Genomic DNA, 13,819 nt, shown 5'->3' with positions numbered 1-13,819 from the left:
GGGAATGAACAGCTTCGAGCAGCAGCTGAAGGAGCTTTCAGCAGAGGATACACGAGTGTATCCATTACATCGCAAATTTTTATTTAATTATTATTTTACTTTACTACAAATACGTCCCGTCCGCGGGTGGCAACAAATAAACATTTACAGGTTCCACCGAGATTTGAACTCGGATCACTGGATTCAAAGTCCCGAGTGCTAACCATTACACCATGGAACCAACTTGCATGCTGGTCACATGTATTATCCCCAGAGTTTCACTTACTAATGTTTAGATGCAAAAACCGATGCCTATTGTGCCTGTTTATTCCATTGGAATTTCAATTAGAAACATCCAAGGTTTTAAATAGCATACCTCCTGATACCTATAGGTTGAGGGTGTTAAAGGTCAGTCTCAAGCAATATGGTCGGGAGTAATCTTCACCAGAATATTCTCCACTCCACTTGCAGAGGTCCTGTTAGCAGGTGGGGCCACAGAAATGCATCTAGGTTCCACCGAGATTTGAACTCGGATCGCTGGATTCAGAGTTCAGAGTGCTAACCATTACACCATGGAACCACGCATGAGGCACTGGATGGAAAATCAATGGAACGTGACTATTCTAAGTATACCAGTCCAGCAGAATTTGCAACACTTTCCATTTATTTCTTACTACTTAAATTTAAACAAATAAATCAAATTAGGTTCCACCGAGATTTGAACTCGGATCGCTGGATTCAGAGTCCAGAGTGCTAACCATTACACCATGGAACCTAACTTGCTTGTAACGATATTGTTTTAGGCAAGACAGCTTCTTACTCACTTAGTGTTTTATTTTTTAATGAAAAACTAAGACCTGTTGTGCCTGATATGTGACGGTCAATCAGTGTGACGTGACTATTCTCAATTTGAGGCCATTCTTAATTTTCCTACATTGTTGTCTCTTGACAGTCGCATTTTTAGTATGGCTGTTCAGCTTTTCAGGGATTACATTTGGAGAAAGCACTTGTTATATTAGTTGTGTTTTGAGTTATTTAAATTGGTCTGTTTTTTTTTTTGTTTGTTTTGCAAAGAGCCAACAAGTTCGCAAAAGAGGCTGAATAATTTAGCGTAATATAGTGAATATTATTTCTTTGTTTATTGTTTCGTACAAATATACTGATTATGTCATTGGTATCTTTATGTTAAATAAATGTTCCGTTGTTTGTCAACTGAGCGTCGGGCTCGCGTTAGTTTTCTACAGCGTGATCTCTTCCTCTCGCGCATTCTTTCCCACTCCATCCACTCTCTCGCTTTCTTGCTCTTTCACTCGCACGTTCTCCTTCCCTTCCGCCTCCCGTTCGCGTGCACGCTGTGGTTCATGGAGCAGCTCAATCGTGAGTGCGCCCAGAAACCCTCAAAGTTTGTATCTACAGATCCTCTTCTGACAGTGTCGGGAGAAACGTCGACACAAAGATGCGTGAGTGTTTTGGCAACAAAAGTGCAGTTTCGTCCATGTTGATCCCTCTTCCTTAACATCTATTTCCAGGGATCCGGTTTGTATGCGATTCAAAAACAGTATATTCGTTTACCTTCTCTGCATTTTTGCACTCATGATACATATTGTTCCAAAATACAAATCTCTATCTTTGTTTACACACTATGAAAGGCAATGAACAGCTTCGAGCAGCAGCTGAAGGAGCTTTCAGCAGAGGATACACGAGTGTATCCATTACATCGCAAAGTTTGATTTAATTATTATTTTACTTTACTACAAATACGTCCCGTCCGCGGGTGGCGACAAATAAATATTTACAGGTTCCACCGAGATTTGAATTCGAATCATTGGATTCAAAGTCCAGAGTGCTAACCATTACACCATGGAACCAACTTGCATGCTGGTCACATGTATTATCTCCAGAGTTTCACTTACTAATGTTTAGATGCAAGAACGGATGCCTATTGTGCCTGATTATTCCATTGGAATTTCAATTAGAAACATCCAATGTTTCAAATAGCATACCTCCAGATACCTATAGGTTGAGGGTGTTAAAGGTCAGTCTCAAGCAATATGGTCGGGAGTAATCTTCACCAGAATATTCTCCACTCCACTTGCAGAGGTCCTGTTAGCAGGTGGGGCCAAAGAAACGAATCGAGGTTCCACCGAGATTTGAACTCGGATCGCTGGATTCAGAGTCCAGAGTGCTAACCATTACACCATGGAACCTCACATCCCTTTAAGGATATTGTTTTAGGCAAGACAGCTTCTTACTCACGTAGTGTTTCATTTTTTAATAAAAAACTTAGACCTGTTGTGCCTGATATGTGACGGTCAATCAGTGTGACGTGACTATTCTCAATTTGAGGCCATTCTTAACTTTCCTGCATTGTTTTGTCTTGACAGTCGCATTTTTAGTATGGCTGTTCAGCTTTTCAGGGATTGCATTTGGAGAAAGCACTTGTTATATTAGTTGTGTTGAGTTATTTAAATTGGTCTGTTTTTTTTGTTTTTTTTTTGCAAAGAGCCAACAAGTTCGCAAAAAAGGCTGAATAATTTAGCGTAATATAGTGAATATTATTTCTTTGTTTATTGTTTCGTACAAATATACTGATTATGTCATTGGTATCTTTATGTTAAATAAATGTTCCGTTGTTTGTCAACTGAGCGTCGGGCTCGCGTTAGTTTTCTACAGCGTGATCTCTTCCTCTCGCGCATTCTTTCCCACTCCATCCACTCTCACGCTTTCTTGCTCTTTCACTCGCACGTTCTCCTTCCCTTCCGCCTCCCGTTCGCGTGCACGCTGTGGTTCATGGAGCAGCTCAATCGTGAGTGCGCCCAGAAACCCTCAAAGTTTGTTTCTACAGATCCTCTTCTGACAGTGTCGGGAGAAACGTCGACACAAAGATGCGTGAGTGTTTTGGCAACAAAAGTGCAGTTTCGTCCATGTTGATCCCTCTTCCTTAACATCTATTTCCAGGGATCCGGTTTGTATGCGATTCAAAAACAGTATATTCGTTTACCTTCTCTGCATTTTTGCACTCATGATACATATTGTTCCAAAATACAAATCTCTATCTTTGTTTACACACTATGAAAGGCAATGAACAGCTTCGAGCAGCAGCTGAAGGAGCTTTCAGCAGAGGATACACGAGTGTATCCATTACATCGCAAAGTTTGATTTAATTATTATTTTACTTTACTACAAATACGTCCCGTCCGCGGGTGGCGACAAATAAACATTTACAGGTTCCACCGAGATTTGAACTCGGATCACTGGAGTCCAGAGTGCTAACCATTACACCATGGAACCTCACATGCCTGTAAGGATATTGTTTTAGGCAAGACAGCTTCTTACTCACGTAGTGTTTCATTTTTTAATGAAAAACTAAGACCTGTTGTGCCTGATATGTGACGGTCAATCAGTGTGACGTGACTATGCTCAATTTGAGGCCATTATTAACTTTCCTGCATTGTTTTCTCTTGACAGTCGCATTTTTAGTATGGCTGTTCAGCTTTTCAGGGATTGCATTTGGAGAAAGCACTTGTTATATTAGTTGTGTTGAGTTATTTAAATTGGTCTGTTTTTTTTTGTTTTGCAAAGAGCCAACAAGTTCGCAAAAGAGGCTGAATAATTTAGCGTAATATAGTGAATTTTATTTCTTTGTTTATTGTTTCGTACAAATATACTGATTATGTCATTGGTATCTTTATGTTAAATAAATGTTCCGTTGTTTGTCAACTGAGCGTCGGGCTCGCGTTAGTTTTCTACAGCGTGATCTCTTCCTCTCGCGCACTCTTTCCCACTCCATCCACTCTGTCGCTTGCTTGCTCTTTCACTCGCACGTTCTCCTTCCCTTCCTCTCCCGTTCGCGTACACGCTGTGGTTCATGGAGCAGCTCAATCGTGAGTGCGCCCAGAAACCCTCAAAGTTTGTTTCTACAGATCCTCTTCTGACAGTGTCGGGAGAAACGTCGACACAAAGATGCGTGAGTGTTTTGGCAACAAAAGTGCAGTTTCGTCCACGTTGATGCCTCTTCCTTAACATCTATTTCCAGGGATCCGGTTTGTATGCGATTCAAAAACAGTATATTCGTTTACCTTCTCTGCATTTTTGCAGTCATGATACATATTGTTCCAAAACACAAATCTCTGTCTTTGTTTACACACTATGAAAGGGAATGAACAGCTTCGAGCAGCAGCTGAAGGAGCTTTCAGCAGAGGATACACGAGTGTATCCATTACATCGCAAAGTTTGATTTAATTATTATTTTACTTTACTACAAATACGTCCCGTCTGCGGGTGGCGACAAATTAATATTTACAGGTTCCACCGAGATTTGAACTCGGATCACTGGATTCAAAGTCCAGAGTGCTAACCATTACACCATGGAACCAACTTGCATGCTGGTCACATGTATTATCCCCAGAGTTTCACTTACTAATGTTTAGATGCAAAAACCGAGGCCTGTTGTGCCTGATTATTCCACTGGAATTTCAATTAGAAACATCCAATGTTTCAAATAGCATACCTCCAGATACCTATAGGTTGAGGGTGTTAAAGGTCAGTCTCAAGCAATATGGTCGGGAGTAATCTTCACCCGAATATTCTCCACTCCACTTGCAGAGGTCCTGTTAGCAGGTGGGGCCAAAGAAATGCATCTAGGTTCCACCGAGATTTGAACTCGGATCGCTGGATTCAGAGTCCAGAGTGCTAACCATTACACCATGGAACCTCACATGCCTGTAAGGATATTGTTTAAGGCAAGACAGCTTCTTACTCACGTAGTGTTTCATTTTTTAATGAAAAACTAAGACCTGTTGTGCCTGATATGTGACGGTCAATCAGTGTGACGTGACTATTCTCAATTTGAGGCCATTCTTAACTTTCCTGCATTGTTTTCTCTTGACAGTCGCATTTTTAGTATGGCTGTTCAGCTTTTCAGGGATTGGATTTGGAGAAAGCACTTTTTATATTAGTTGTGTTGAGTTATTTAAATTGGTCTGTTTTTTTTTTTGTTTTGCAAAGAGCCAACAAGTTCGCAAAAGAGGCTGAATAATTTAGCGTAATATAGTGAATATTATTTCCTTGTTTATTGTTTCGTACAAATATACTGATTATGTCATTGGTATCTTTATGTTAAATAAAAAACAGTATATTCGTTTACCTTCTCTGCATTTTTGCAGTCATGATACATATTGTTCCAAAACACAAATCTCTGTCTTTGTTTACACACTATGAAAGGGAATGAACAGCTTCGAGTAGCAGCTGAAGGAGCTTTCAGCAGAGGATACACGAGTGTATCCATTACATTGCAAATTTTGATTTAATTATTATTTTACTTTACTACAAATACGTCCCGTCCGCGGGTGGCAACAAATAAATATTTACAGGTTCCACCGAGATTTGAACTCGGATCACTGGATTCAAAGTCCAGAGTGCTAACCATTACACCATGGAACCAACTTGCATGCTGGTCACATGTATTATCCCCAGAGTTTCACTTACTAATGTTTAGATGCAAACACTGATGCCTATTGTGCCTGTTTATTCCATTGGAATTTCAATTAGAAACATCCAAGGTTTCAAATAGCATACCTCCAGATACCTATAGGTTGAGGGATTTAAAGGTCAGTCTCAAGCAATATGGTCAAGAGCAATCTTCACCAGAATATTCTCCACTCCACTTGCAGAGGTCCTGTTAGCAGGTGGGGCCAAAGAAATTCATCTAGGTTCCACCGAGATTTGAATTCGGATCGCTGGATTCAGAGTCCACAGCGCTAATCATTACACCATGGAACCACGCATGAGGCACTGGATGGAAAATCAATGTAACGTGACTATTCTAAGTATACCAGTCCAGCAGAATTTGCAACACTTTCCATTTATTTCTTACTACTTAAATTTAAACAAATAAATGCAATTAGGTTCAACCGAGATTTGAACTCGGATCGCTGGATTCAGAGTCCAGAGTGCTAACCATTACACCATGGAACCTCACTTGCCTGTAATGATATTGTTTTCGGCAAGACAGCTTCTTACTCACGTAGTGTTTTATTTTTTAATGAAAAACTAAGACCTGTTGTGCCTGATATGTGACGGTCAATCAGTGTGACATGACTATTCTCAATTTGAGGCCATTCTTAATTTTCTTTCATTGTTGTCTCTTGACAGTCGCATTTTTAGTATGGCTGTTCAGCTTTTCAGGGATTGGATTTGGAGAAAGCACTTGTTATATTAGTTGTGTTGAGTTATTTAAATTGGTCTGTTTTTTTTGTTTGTTTTGCAAAGAGCCAACAAGTTCGCAAAAGAGGCTGAATAATTTAGCGTAATATAGTGAATATTATTTCTTTGTTTATTGTTTCGTACAAATATACTGATTATGTCATTGGTATCTTTATGTTAAATAAATGTTCCGTTGTTTGTCAACTGAGCGTCGGGCTCGCGTTAGTTTTCTACAGCGTGATCTCTTCCTCTCGCGCACTTTTTCCCACTCCATCCACTCTCTCGCTTGCTTGCTCTTTCACTCGCACGTTCTCCTTCCCTTCCTCTCCCGTTCGCGAACACGCTGTGGTTCATGGAGCAGCTCAATCGTGAGTGCGCCCAGAAACCCTCAAAGTTTGTTTCTACAGATCCTCTTCTGACAGTGTCGGGAGAAACGTCGACACAAAGATGCGTGAGTGTTTTGGCAACAAAAGTGCAGTTTCGTTCATGTTGATCCCTCTTCCTTAACATCTATTTCCAGGGATCCGGTTTGTATGCGATTCAAAAACAGTATATTCGTTTACCTTCTCTGCATTTTTGCAGTCATGATACATATTGTTCCAAAACACAAATCTCTGTCTTTGTTTACACACTATGAAAGGGAATGAACAGCTTCGAGCAGCAGCTGAAGGAGCTTTCAGCAGAGGATACACGAGTGTATCCATTACATCGCAAAGTTTGATTTAATTATTATTTTACTTTACTACAAATACGTCCCGTCCGCGGGTGGCAACAAATTAATATTGCCAGGTTCCACCGAGATTTGAACTCGGATCACTGGATTCAAAGTCCAGAGTGCTAACCATTACACCATGGAACCAACTTGCAAGATGGTCACATGTATTATCCCCAGAGTTTCACTTACTAATGTTTAGATGCAAAAACCGATGCCTATTGTGCCTGTTTATTCCATTGGAATTTCAATTAGAAACATAAAGGTCAGTCTCAAGCAATATGGTCGGGAGTAATCTTCACCAGAATATTCGCCACTCCACTTGCAGAGGTCCTGTTAGCAGGTGGGGCCACAGAAATGCATCTAGGTTCCACGGAGATTTGAACTCAGATCACTGGATTCAAAGTCCAGAGTGCTAACCATTACACCATGGAACCACGCATAAGGCACTGGATGGAAAATCAATGTAACGTGACTATTCTAAGTATACCAGTCCATCAGAATTTGCAACACTTTCCATTTCTTTCTTACTACTTAAATTTAAAAAAATAAATCCAATTAGGTCCCACCGAGATTTGAACTTGAATCACTGGATTCAGAGTCCAGAGTGCTAACCATTACACCACGGAACCTCACTTGCCTGTAACGATATTGTTTTAGGCAAGACAGCTTCTTACTCACGTAGTGTTTTATTTTTTAATGAAAAACTAAGACCTGTTGTGCCTGATATGTGACGGTCAATCAGTGTGACGTGACTATTCTCAATTTGAGGCCATTCTTAATTTTCCTACATTGTTGTCTCTTGACAGTCGCATTTTTAGTATGGCTGTTCAGCTTTTCAGGGATTGCATTTGGAGAAAGCACTTGTTATATTAGTTGTGTTTTGAGTTATTTAAATTGGTCTGTTTTTTTTTTTTGTTTGTTTTGCAAAGAGCCAACAAGTTCGCAAAAGAGGCTGAATAATTTAGCGTAATATAGTGAATATTATTTCTTTGTTTATTGTTTCGTACAAATATACTGATTATGTCATTGGTATCTTTATGTTAAATAAATGTTACGTTGTTTTTCAACTGAGCGTCGGGCTCGCGTTAGTTTTCTAGAGCGTGATCTCTTCCTCTCGCGCACTCTTTCCCACTCCATCCACTCTCTCGCTTGCTTGCTCTTTCACTCGCACGTTCTCCTTCCCTTCCTCTCCCGTTCGCGTGCACGCTGTGGTTCACGGAGCAGCTCAATCGTGAGTGCGCCCAGAAACCCTCAAAGTTTGTTTCTACAGATCCTCTTCTGACAGTGTCGGGAGAAACGTCGACACAAAGATGCGTGAGTGTTTTGGCAACAAAAGTGCAGTTTCGTCCATGTTGATCCCTCTTCCTTAACATCTATTTCCAGGGATCTGGTTTGTATGCTATTCAAAAACAGTATATTCGTTTACCTTCTCTGCATTTTTGCAGTCATGATACATATTGTTCCAAAACACAAATCTCTGTCTTTGTTTACACACTATGAAAGGGAATGAACAGCTTCGAGCAGCAGCTGAAGGAGCTTTCAGCAGAGGATACACGAGTGTATCCATTACATCGCAAATTTTGATTCAATTATTATTTTACTTTACTACAAATACGTTACGTCCGCGGGTGGCAACAAATAAACATTTACAGGTTCCACCGAGATTTGAACTCGGATCACTGGATTCAAAGTCCAGAGTGCTAACCATTACACCATGGAACCAACTTGCATGCCGGTCACATGTATTATCCCCAGAGTTTCACTTACTAATGTTTAGATGCAAAAACCGATGCCTATTGTGCCTGTTTATTCCATTGGAATTTCAATTAGAAACAGCCAAGGTTTTAAATAGCATACCTCCTGATACCTATAGGTTGAGGGTGTTAAAGGTCAGTCTCAAGCAATATGGTCGGGAGTAATCTTCACCAGAATATTCGCCACTCCACTTGCAGAGGTCCTGTTAGCAGGTGGGGCCACAGAAATGCATCTAGGTTCCACGGAGATTTGAACTCGGATCACTGGATTCAAAGTTCAGAGTGCTAACCATTACACCATGGAACCACGCATAAGGCACTGAATGGAAAATCAATGTAACGTGACTATTCTAAGTATACCAGTCCATCAGAATTTGCAACACTTTCCATTTCTTTCTTACTACTTAAATTTAAAAAAATAAATCCAATTTGGTTCCACCGAGATTTGAACTCGAATCACTGGATTCAGAGTCCAGAGTGCTAACCATTACACCACGGAACCTCACTTGCCTGTAACGATATTGTTTTAGGCAAGACAGCTTCTTACTCACGTAGTGTTTTATTTTTTAATGAAAAACTAAGACCTGTTGTGCCTGATATGTGACGGTCAATCAGTGTGACGTGACTATTCTCAATTTGAGGCCATTCTTAATTTTCCTACATTGTTGTCTCTTGACAGTCGCATTTTTAGTATGGCTGTTCAGCTTTTCAGGGATTGCATTTGGAGAAAGCACTTGTTATATTAGTTGTGTTTTGAGTTATTTAAATTGGTCTGTTTTTTTTTTTGTTTGTTTTGCAAAGAGCCAACAAGTTCGCAAAAGAGGCTGAATAATTTAGCGTAATATAGTGAATATTATTTCTTTGTTTATTGTTTCGTACAAATATACTGATTATGTCATTGGTATCTTTATGTTAAATAAATGTTACGTTGTTTTTCAACTGAGCGTCGGGCTCGCGTTAGTTTTCTACAGCGTGATCTCTTCCTCTCGCGCACTCTTTCCCACTCCATCCACTCTCTCGCTTGCTTGCTCTTTCACTCGCACGTTCTCCTTCCCTTCCTCTCCCGTTCGCGTGCACGCTGTGGTTCACGGAGCAGCTCAATCGTGAGTGCGCCCAGAAACCCTCAAAGTTTGTTTCTACAGATCCTCTTCTGACAGTGTCGGGAGAAACGTCGACACAAAGATGCGTGAGTGTTTTGGCATCAAAGTGCAGTTTCGTCCATGTTGATCCCTCTTTCTTAACATCTATTTCCAGGGATTCGGTTTGTATGCGATTCAAAAACAGTATATTCCTTTACCTTCTCTGCATTTTTGCAGTCATGATACATATTGTTCCAAAACACAAATCTCTGTCTTTGTTTACACACTATGAAAGGGAATGAACAGCTTCGAGTAGCAGCTGAAGGAGCTTTCAGCAGAGGATACACGAGTGTATCCATTACATCGCAAATTTTGATTTAATTATTATTTTACTTTACTACAAATACGTCCCGTCCGCGGGTGGCGACAAATAAATATTTACAGATTCCACCGAGATTTGAACTCGGATCACTGGATTCAAAGTCCAGAGTGCTAACCATTACACCGTGGAACCACGCATATGGCACTGGATGGAAAATCAATGTAACGTGAATATTCTAAGTATACCAGTCCATCAGAATTTGCAACACTTTCCATTTCTTTCTTACTACTTAAATTTAAACAAATAAATCCAACTAGGTTCCACCGAGATTTGAACTCGAATCGCTGGATTCAGAGTCCAGAGTGCTAACCATTACACCACGGAACCTCACTTGCCTGTAACGATATTGTTTTAGGCAAGACAGCTTCTTACTCACGTAGTGTTTTATTTTTTAATGAAAAACTAAGACCTGTTGTGCCTGATATGTGACGGTCAATCAGTGTGACGTGACTATTCTCAATTTGAGGCCATTCTTAATTTTCCTACATTGTTGTCTCTTGACAGTCGCATTTTTAGTATGGCTGTTCAGCTTTTCAGGGATTACATTTGGAGAAAGCACTTGTTATATTAGTTGTGTTTTGAGTTATTTAAATTGGTCTGTTTTTTTTTTTGTTTGTTTTGCAAAGAGCCAACAAGTTCGCAAAAGAGGCTGAATAATTTAGCGTAATATAGTGAATATTATTTCTTTGTTTATTGTTTCGTACAAATATACTGATTATGTCATTGGTATCTTTATGTTAAATAAATGTTCCGTTGTTTGTCAACTGAGCGTCGGGCTCGCGTTAGTTTTCTACAGCGTGATCTCTTCCTCTCGCGCACTTTTTCCCACTCCATCCACTCTCTCGCTTGCTTGCTCTTTCACTCGCACGTTCTCCTTCCCTTCCTCTCCCGTTCGCGAACACGCTGTGGTTCATGGAGCAGCTCAATCGTGAGTGCGCCCAGAAACCCTCAAAGTTTGTTTCTACAGATCCTCTTCTGACAGTGTCGGGAGAAACGTCGACACAAAGATGCGTGAGTGTTTTGGCAACAAAAGTGCAGTTTCGTCCATGTTGATCCCTCTTCCTTAACATCTATTTCCAGGGATCCGGTTTGTATGCGATTCAAAAACAGTATATTCGTTTACCTTCTCTGCATTTTTGCACTCATGATACATATTGTTCCAAAATACAAATCTCTATCTTTGTTTACACACTATGAAAGGCAATGAACAGCTTCGAGCAGCAGCTGAAGGAGCTTTCAGCAGAGGATACACGAGTGTATCCATTACATCGCAAAGTTTGATTTAATTATTATTTTACTTTACTACAAATACGTCCCGTCCGCGGGTGGCGACAAATAAACATTTACAGGTTCCACCGAGATTTGAACTCGGATCACTGGAGTCCAGAGTGCTAACCATTACACCATGGAACCTCACATGCCTGTAAGGATATTGTTTTAGGCAAGACAGCTTCTTACTCACGTAGTGTTTCATTTTTTAATGAAAAACTAAGACCTGTTGTGCCTGATATGTGACGGTCAATCAGTGTGACGTGACTATGCTCAATTTGAGGCCATTCTTAACTTTCCTGCATTGTTTTCTCTTGACAGTCGCATTTTTAGTATGGCTGTTCAGCTTTTCAGGGATTGCATTTGGAGAAAGCACTTGTTATATTAGTTGTGTTGAGTTATTTAAATTGGTCTGTTTTTTTTTGTTTTGCAAAGAGCCAACAAGTTCGCAAAAGAGGCTGAATAATTTAGCGTAATATAGTGAATTTTATTTCTTTGTTTATTGTTTCGTACAAATATACTGATTATGTCATTGGTATCTTTATGTTAAATAAATGTTCCGTTGTTTGTCAACTGAGCGTCGGGCTCGCGTTAGTTTTCTACAGCGTGATCTCTTCCTCTCGCGCACTCTTTCCCACTCCATCCACTCTGTCGCTTGCTTGCTCTTTCACTCGCACGTTCTCCTTCCCTTCCTCTCCCGTTCGCGTACACGCTGTGGTTCATGGAGCAGCTCAATCGTGAGTGCGCCCAGAAACCCTCAAAGTTTGTTTCTACAGATCCTCTTCTGACAGTGTCGGGAGAAACGTCGACACAAAGATGCGTGAGTGTTTTGGCAACAAAAGTGCAGTTTCGTCCACGTTGATGCCTCTTCCTTAACATCTATTTCCAGGGATCCGGTTTGTATGCGATTCAAAAACAGTATATTCGTTTACCTTCTCTGCATTTTTGCAGTCATGATACATATTGTTCCAAAACACAAATCTCTGTCTTTGTTTACACACTATGAAAGGGAATGAACAGCTTCGAGCAGCAGCTGAAGGAGCTTTCAGCAGAGGATACACGAGTGTATCCATTACATCGCAAAGTTTGATTTAATTATTATTTTACTTTACTACAAATACGTCCCGTCTGCGGGTGGCGACAAATTAATATTTACAGGTTCCACCGAGATTTGAACTCGGATCACTGGATTCAAAGTCCAGAGTGCTAACCATTACACCATGGAACCAACTTGCATGCTGGTCACATGTATTATCCCCAGAGTTTCACTTACTAATGTTTAGATGCAAAAACCGAGGCCTGTTGTGCCTGATTATTCCACTGGAATTTCAATTAGAAACATCCAATGTTTCAAATAGCATACCTCCAGATACCTATAGGTTGAGGGTGTTAAAGGTCAGTCTCAAGCAATATGGTCGGGAGTAATCTTCACCCGAATATTCTCCACTCCACTTGCAGAGGTCCTGTTAGCAGGTGGGGCCAAAGAAATGCATCTAGGTTCCACCGAGATTTGAACTCGGATCGCTGGATTCAGAGTCCAGAGTGCTAACCATTACACCATGGAACCTCACATGCCTGTAAGGATATTGTTTAAGGCAAGACAGCTTCTTACTCACGTAGTGTTTCATTTTTTAATGAAAAACTAAGACCTGTTGTGCCTGATATGTGACGGTCAATCAGTGTGACGTGACTATTCTCAATTTGAGGCCATTCTTAACTTTCCTGCATTGTTTTCTCTTGACAGTCGCATTTTTAGTATGGCTGTTCAGCTTTTCAGGGATTGGATTTGGAGAAAGCACTTTTTATATTAGTTGTGTTGAGTTATTTAAATTGGTCTGTTTTTTTTTTTGTTTTGCAAAGAGCCAACAAGTTCGCAAAAGAGGCTGAATAATTTAGCGTAATATAGTGAATATTATTTCCTTGTTTATTGTTTCGTACAAATATACTGATTATGTCATTGGTATCTTTATGTTAAATAAAAAACAGTATATTCGTTTACCTTCTCTGCATTTTTGCAGTCATGATACATATTGTTCCAAAACACAAATCTCTGTCTTTGTTTACACACTATGAAAGGGAATGAACAGCTTCGAGTAGCAGCTGAAGGAGCTTTCAGCAGAGGATACACGAGTGTATCCATTACATTGCAAATTTTGATTTAATTATTATTTTACTTTACTACAAATACGTCCCGTCCGCGGGTGGCAACAAATAAATATTTACAGGTTCCACCGAGATTTGAACTCGGATCACTGGATTCAAAGTCCAGAGTGCTAACCATTACACCATGGAACCAACTTGCATGCTGGTCACATGTATTATCCCCAGAGTTTCACTTACTAATGTTTAGATGCAAACACTGATGCCTATTGTGCCTGTTTATTCCATTGGAATTTCAATTAGAAACATCCAAGGTTTCAAATAGCATACCTCCAGA

At 40.1% G+C, this 13,819-nt stretch overlaps 18 non-coding genes across 18 annotated transcripts; all 18 read right to left on the bottom strand.

Annotated features, from left to right (window-relative positions):
- Window positions 1-148: 148 nt before the first annotated feature.
- Window positions 149-220, bottom strand: trnaq-uug (transfer RNA glutamine (anticodon UUG)). Its single transcript has one exon. It is a non-coding gene; the product is annotated as a tRNA-Gln (tRNA).
- A 267-nt stretch (window positions 221-487) lies between these two features.
- On the bottom strand, window positions 488-559 carry trnaq-cug (transfer RNA glutamine (anticodon CUG)). Its single transcript has one exon. It is a non-coding gene; the product is annotated as a tRNA-Gln (tRNA).
- Window positions 560-682: 123 nt separating this feature from the next.
- On the bottom strand, window positions 683-754 carry trnaq-cug (transfer RNA glutamine (anticodon CUG)). Its single transcript has one exon. It is a non-coding gene; the product is annotated as a tRNA-Gln (tRNA).
- A 1,360-nt stretch (window positions 755-2,114) lies between these two features.
- trnaq-cug (transfer RNA glutamine (anticodon CUG)) lies at window positions 2,115-2,186 on the bottom strand. The gene has a single exon. It is a non-coding gene; the product is annotated as a tRNA-Gln (tRNA).
- A 2,096-nt stretch (window positions 2,187-4,282) lies between these two features.
- trnaq-uug (transfer RNA glutamine (anticodon UUG)) lies at window positions 4,283-4,354 on the bottom strand. Its single transcript has one exon. It is a non-coding gene; the product is annotated as a tRNA-Gln (tRNA).
- A 267-nt stretch (window positions 4,355-4,621) lies between these two features.
- On the bottom strand, window positions 4,622-4,693 carry trnaq-cug (transfer RNA glutamine (anticodon CUG)). The gene has a single exon. It is a non-coding gene; the product is annotated as a tRNA-Gln (tRNA).
- Window positions 4,694-5,349: 656 nt separating this feature from the next.
- Window positions 5,350-5,421, bottom strand: trnaq-uug (transfer RNA glutamine (anticodon UUG)). The gene has a single exon. It is a non-coding gene; the product is annotated as a tRNA-Gln (tRNA).
- Window positions 5,422-5,883: 462 nt separating this feature from the next.
- Window positions 5,884-5,955, bottom strand: trnaq-cug (transfer RNA glutamine (anticodon CUG)). Its single transcript has one exon. It is a non-coding gene; the product is annotated as a tRNA-Gln (tRNA).
- Window positions 5,956-6,970: 1,015 nt separating this feature from the next.
- Window positions 6,971-7,042, bottom strand: trnaq-uug (transfer RNA glutamine (anticodon UUG)). The gene has a single exon. It is a non-coding gene; the product is annotated as a tRNA-Gln (tRNA).
- Window positions 7,043-7,260: 218 nt separating this feature from the next.
- Window positions 7,261-7,332, bottom strand: trnaq-uug (transfer RNA glutamine (anticodon UUG)). The gene has a single exon. It is a non-coding gene; the product is annotated as a tRNA-Gln (tRNA).
- Window positions 7,333-8,548: 1,216 nt separating this feature from the next.
- trnaq-uug (transfer RNA glutamine (anticodon UUG)) lies at window positions 8,549-8,620 on the bottom strand. Its single transcript has one exon. It is a non-coding gene; the product is annotated as a tRNA-Gln (tRNA).
- Window positions 8,621-8,887: 267 nt separating this feature from the next.
- On the bottom strand, window positions 8,888-8,959 carry trnaq-uug (transfer RNA glutamine (anticodon UUG)). Its single transcript has one exon. It is a non-coding gene; the product is annotated as a tRNA-Gln (tRNA).
- Window positions 8,960-9,082: 123 nt separating this feature from the next.
- Window positions 9,083-9,154, bottom strand: trnaq-cug (transfer RNA glutamine (anticodon CUG)). Its single transcript has one exon. It is a non-coding gene; the product is annotated as a tRNA-Gln (tRNA).
- A 1,019-nt stretch (window positions 9,155-10,173) lies between these two features.
- Window positions 10,174-10,245, bottom strand: trnaq-uug (transfer RNA glutamine (anticodon UUG)). Its single transcript has one exon. It is a non-coding gene; the product is annotated as a tRNA-Gln (tRNA).
- Window positions 10,246-10,368: 123 nt separating this feature from the next.
- trnaq-cug (transfer RNA glutamine (anticodon CUG)) lies at window positions 10,369-10,440 on the bottom strand. The gene has a single exon. It is a non-coding gene; the product is annotated as a tRNA-Gln (tRNA).
- Window positions 10,441-12,538: 2,098 nt separating this feature from the next.
- trnaq-uug (transfer RNA glutamine (anticodon UUG)) lies at window positions 12,539-12,610 on the bottom strand. The gene has a single exon. It is a non-coding gene; the product is annotated as a tRNA-Gln (tRNA).
- A 267-nt stretch (window positions 12,611-12,877) lies between these two features.
- On the bottom strand, window positions 12,878-12,949 carry trnaq-cug (transfer RNA glutamine (anticodon CUG)). Its single transcript has one exon. It is a non-coding gene; the product is annotated as a tRNA-Gln (tRNA).
- Window positions 12,950-13,605: 656 nt separating this feature from the next.
- trnaq-uug (transfer RNA glutamine (anticodon UUG)) lies at window positions 13,606-13,677 on the bottom strand. Its single transcript has one exon. It is a non-coding gene; the product is annotated as a tRNA-Gln (tRNA).
- Window positions 13,678-13,819: the final 142 nt, after the last annotated feature.

The sequence above is a fragment of the Salminus brasiliensis genome, chromosome 24, assembly GCF_030463535.1.
Source record: "Salminus brasiliensis chromosome 24, fSalBra1.hap2, whole genome shotgun sequence".
Taxonomy (NCBI): domain Eukaryota; kingdom Metazoa; phylum Chordata; class Actinopteri; order Characiformes; family Bryconidae; genus Salminus; species Salminus brasiliensis.
This window is presented reverse-complemented; position numbering and strand designations above follow the sequence as displayed.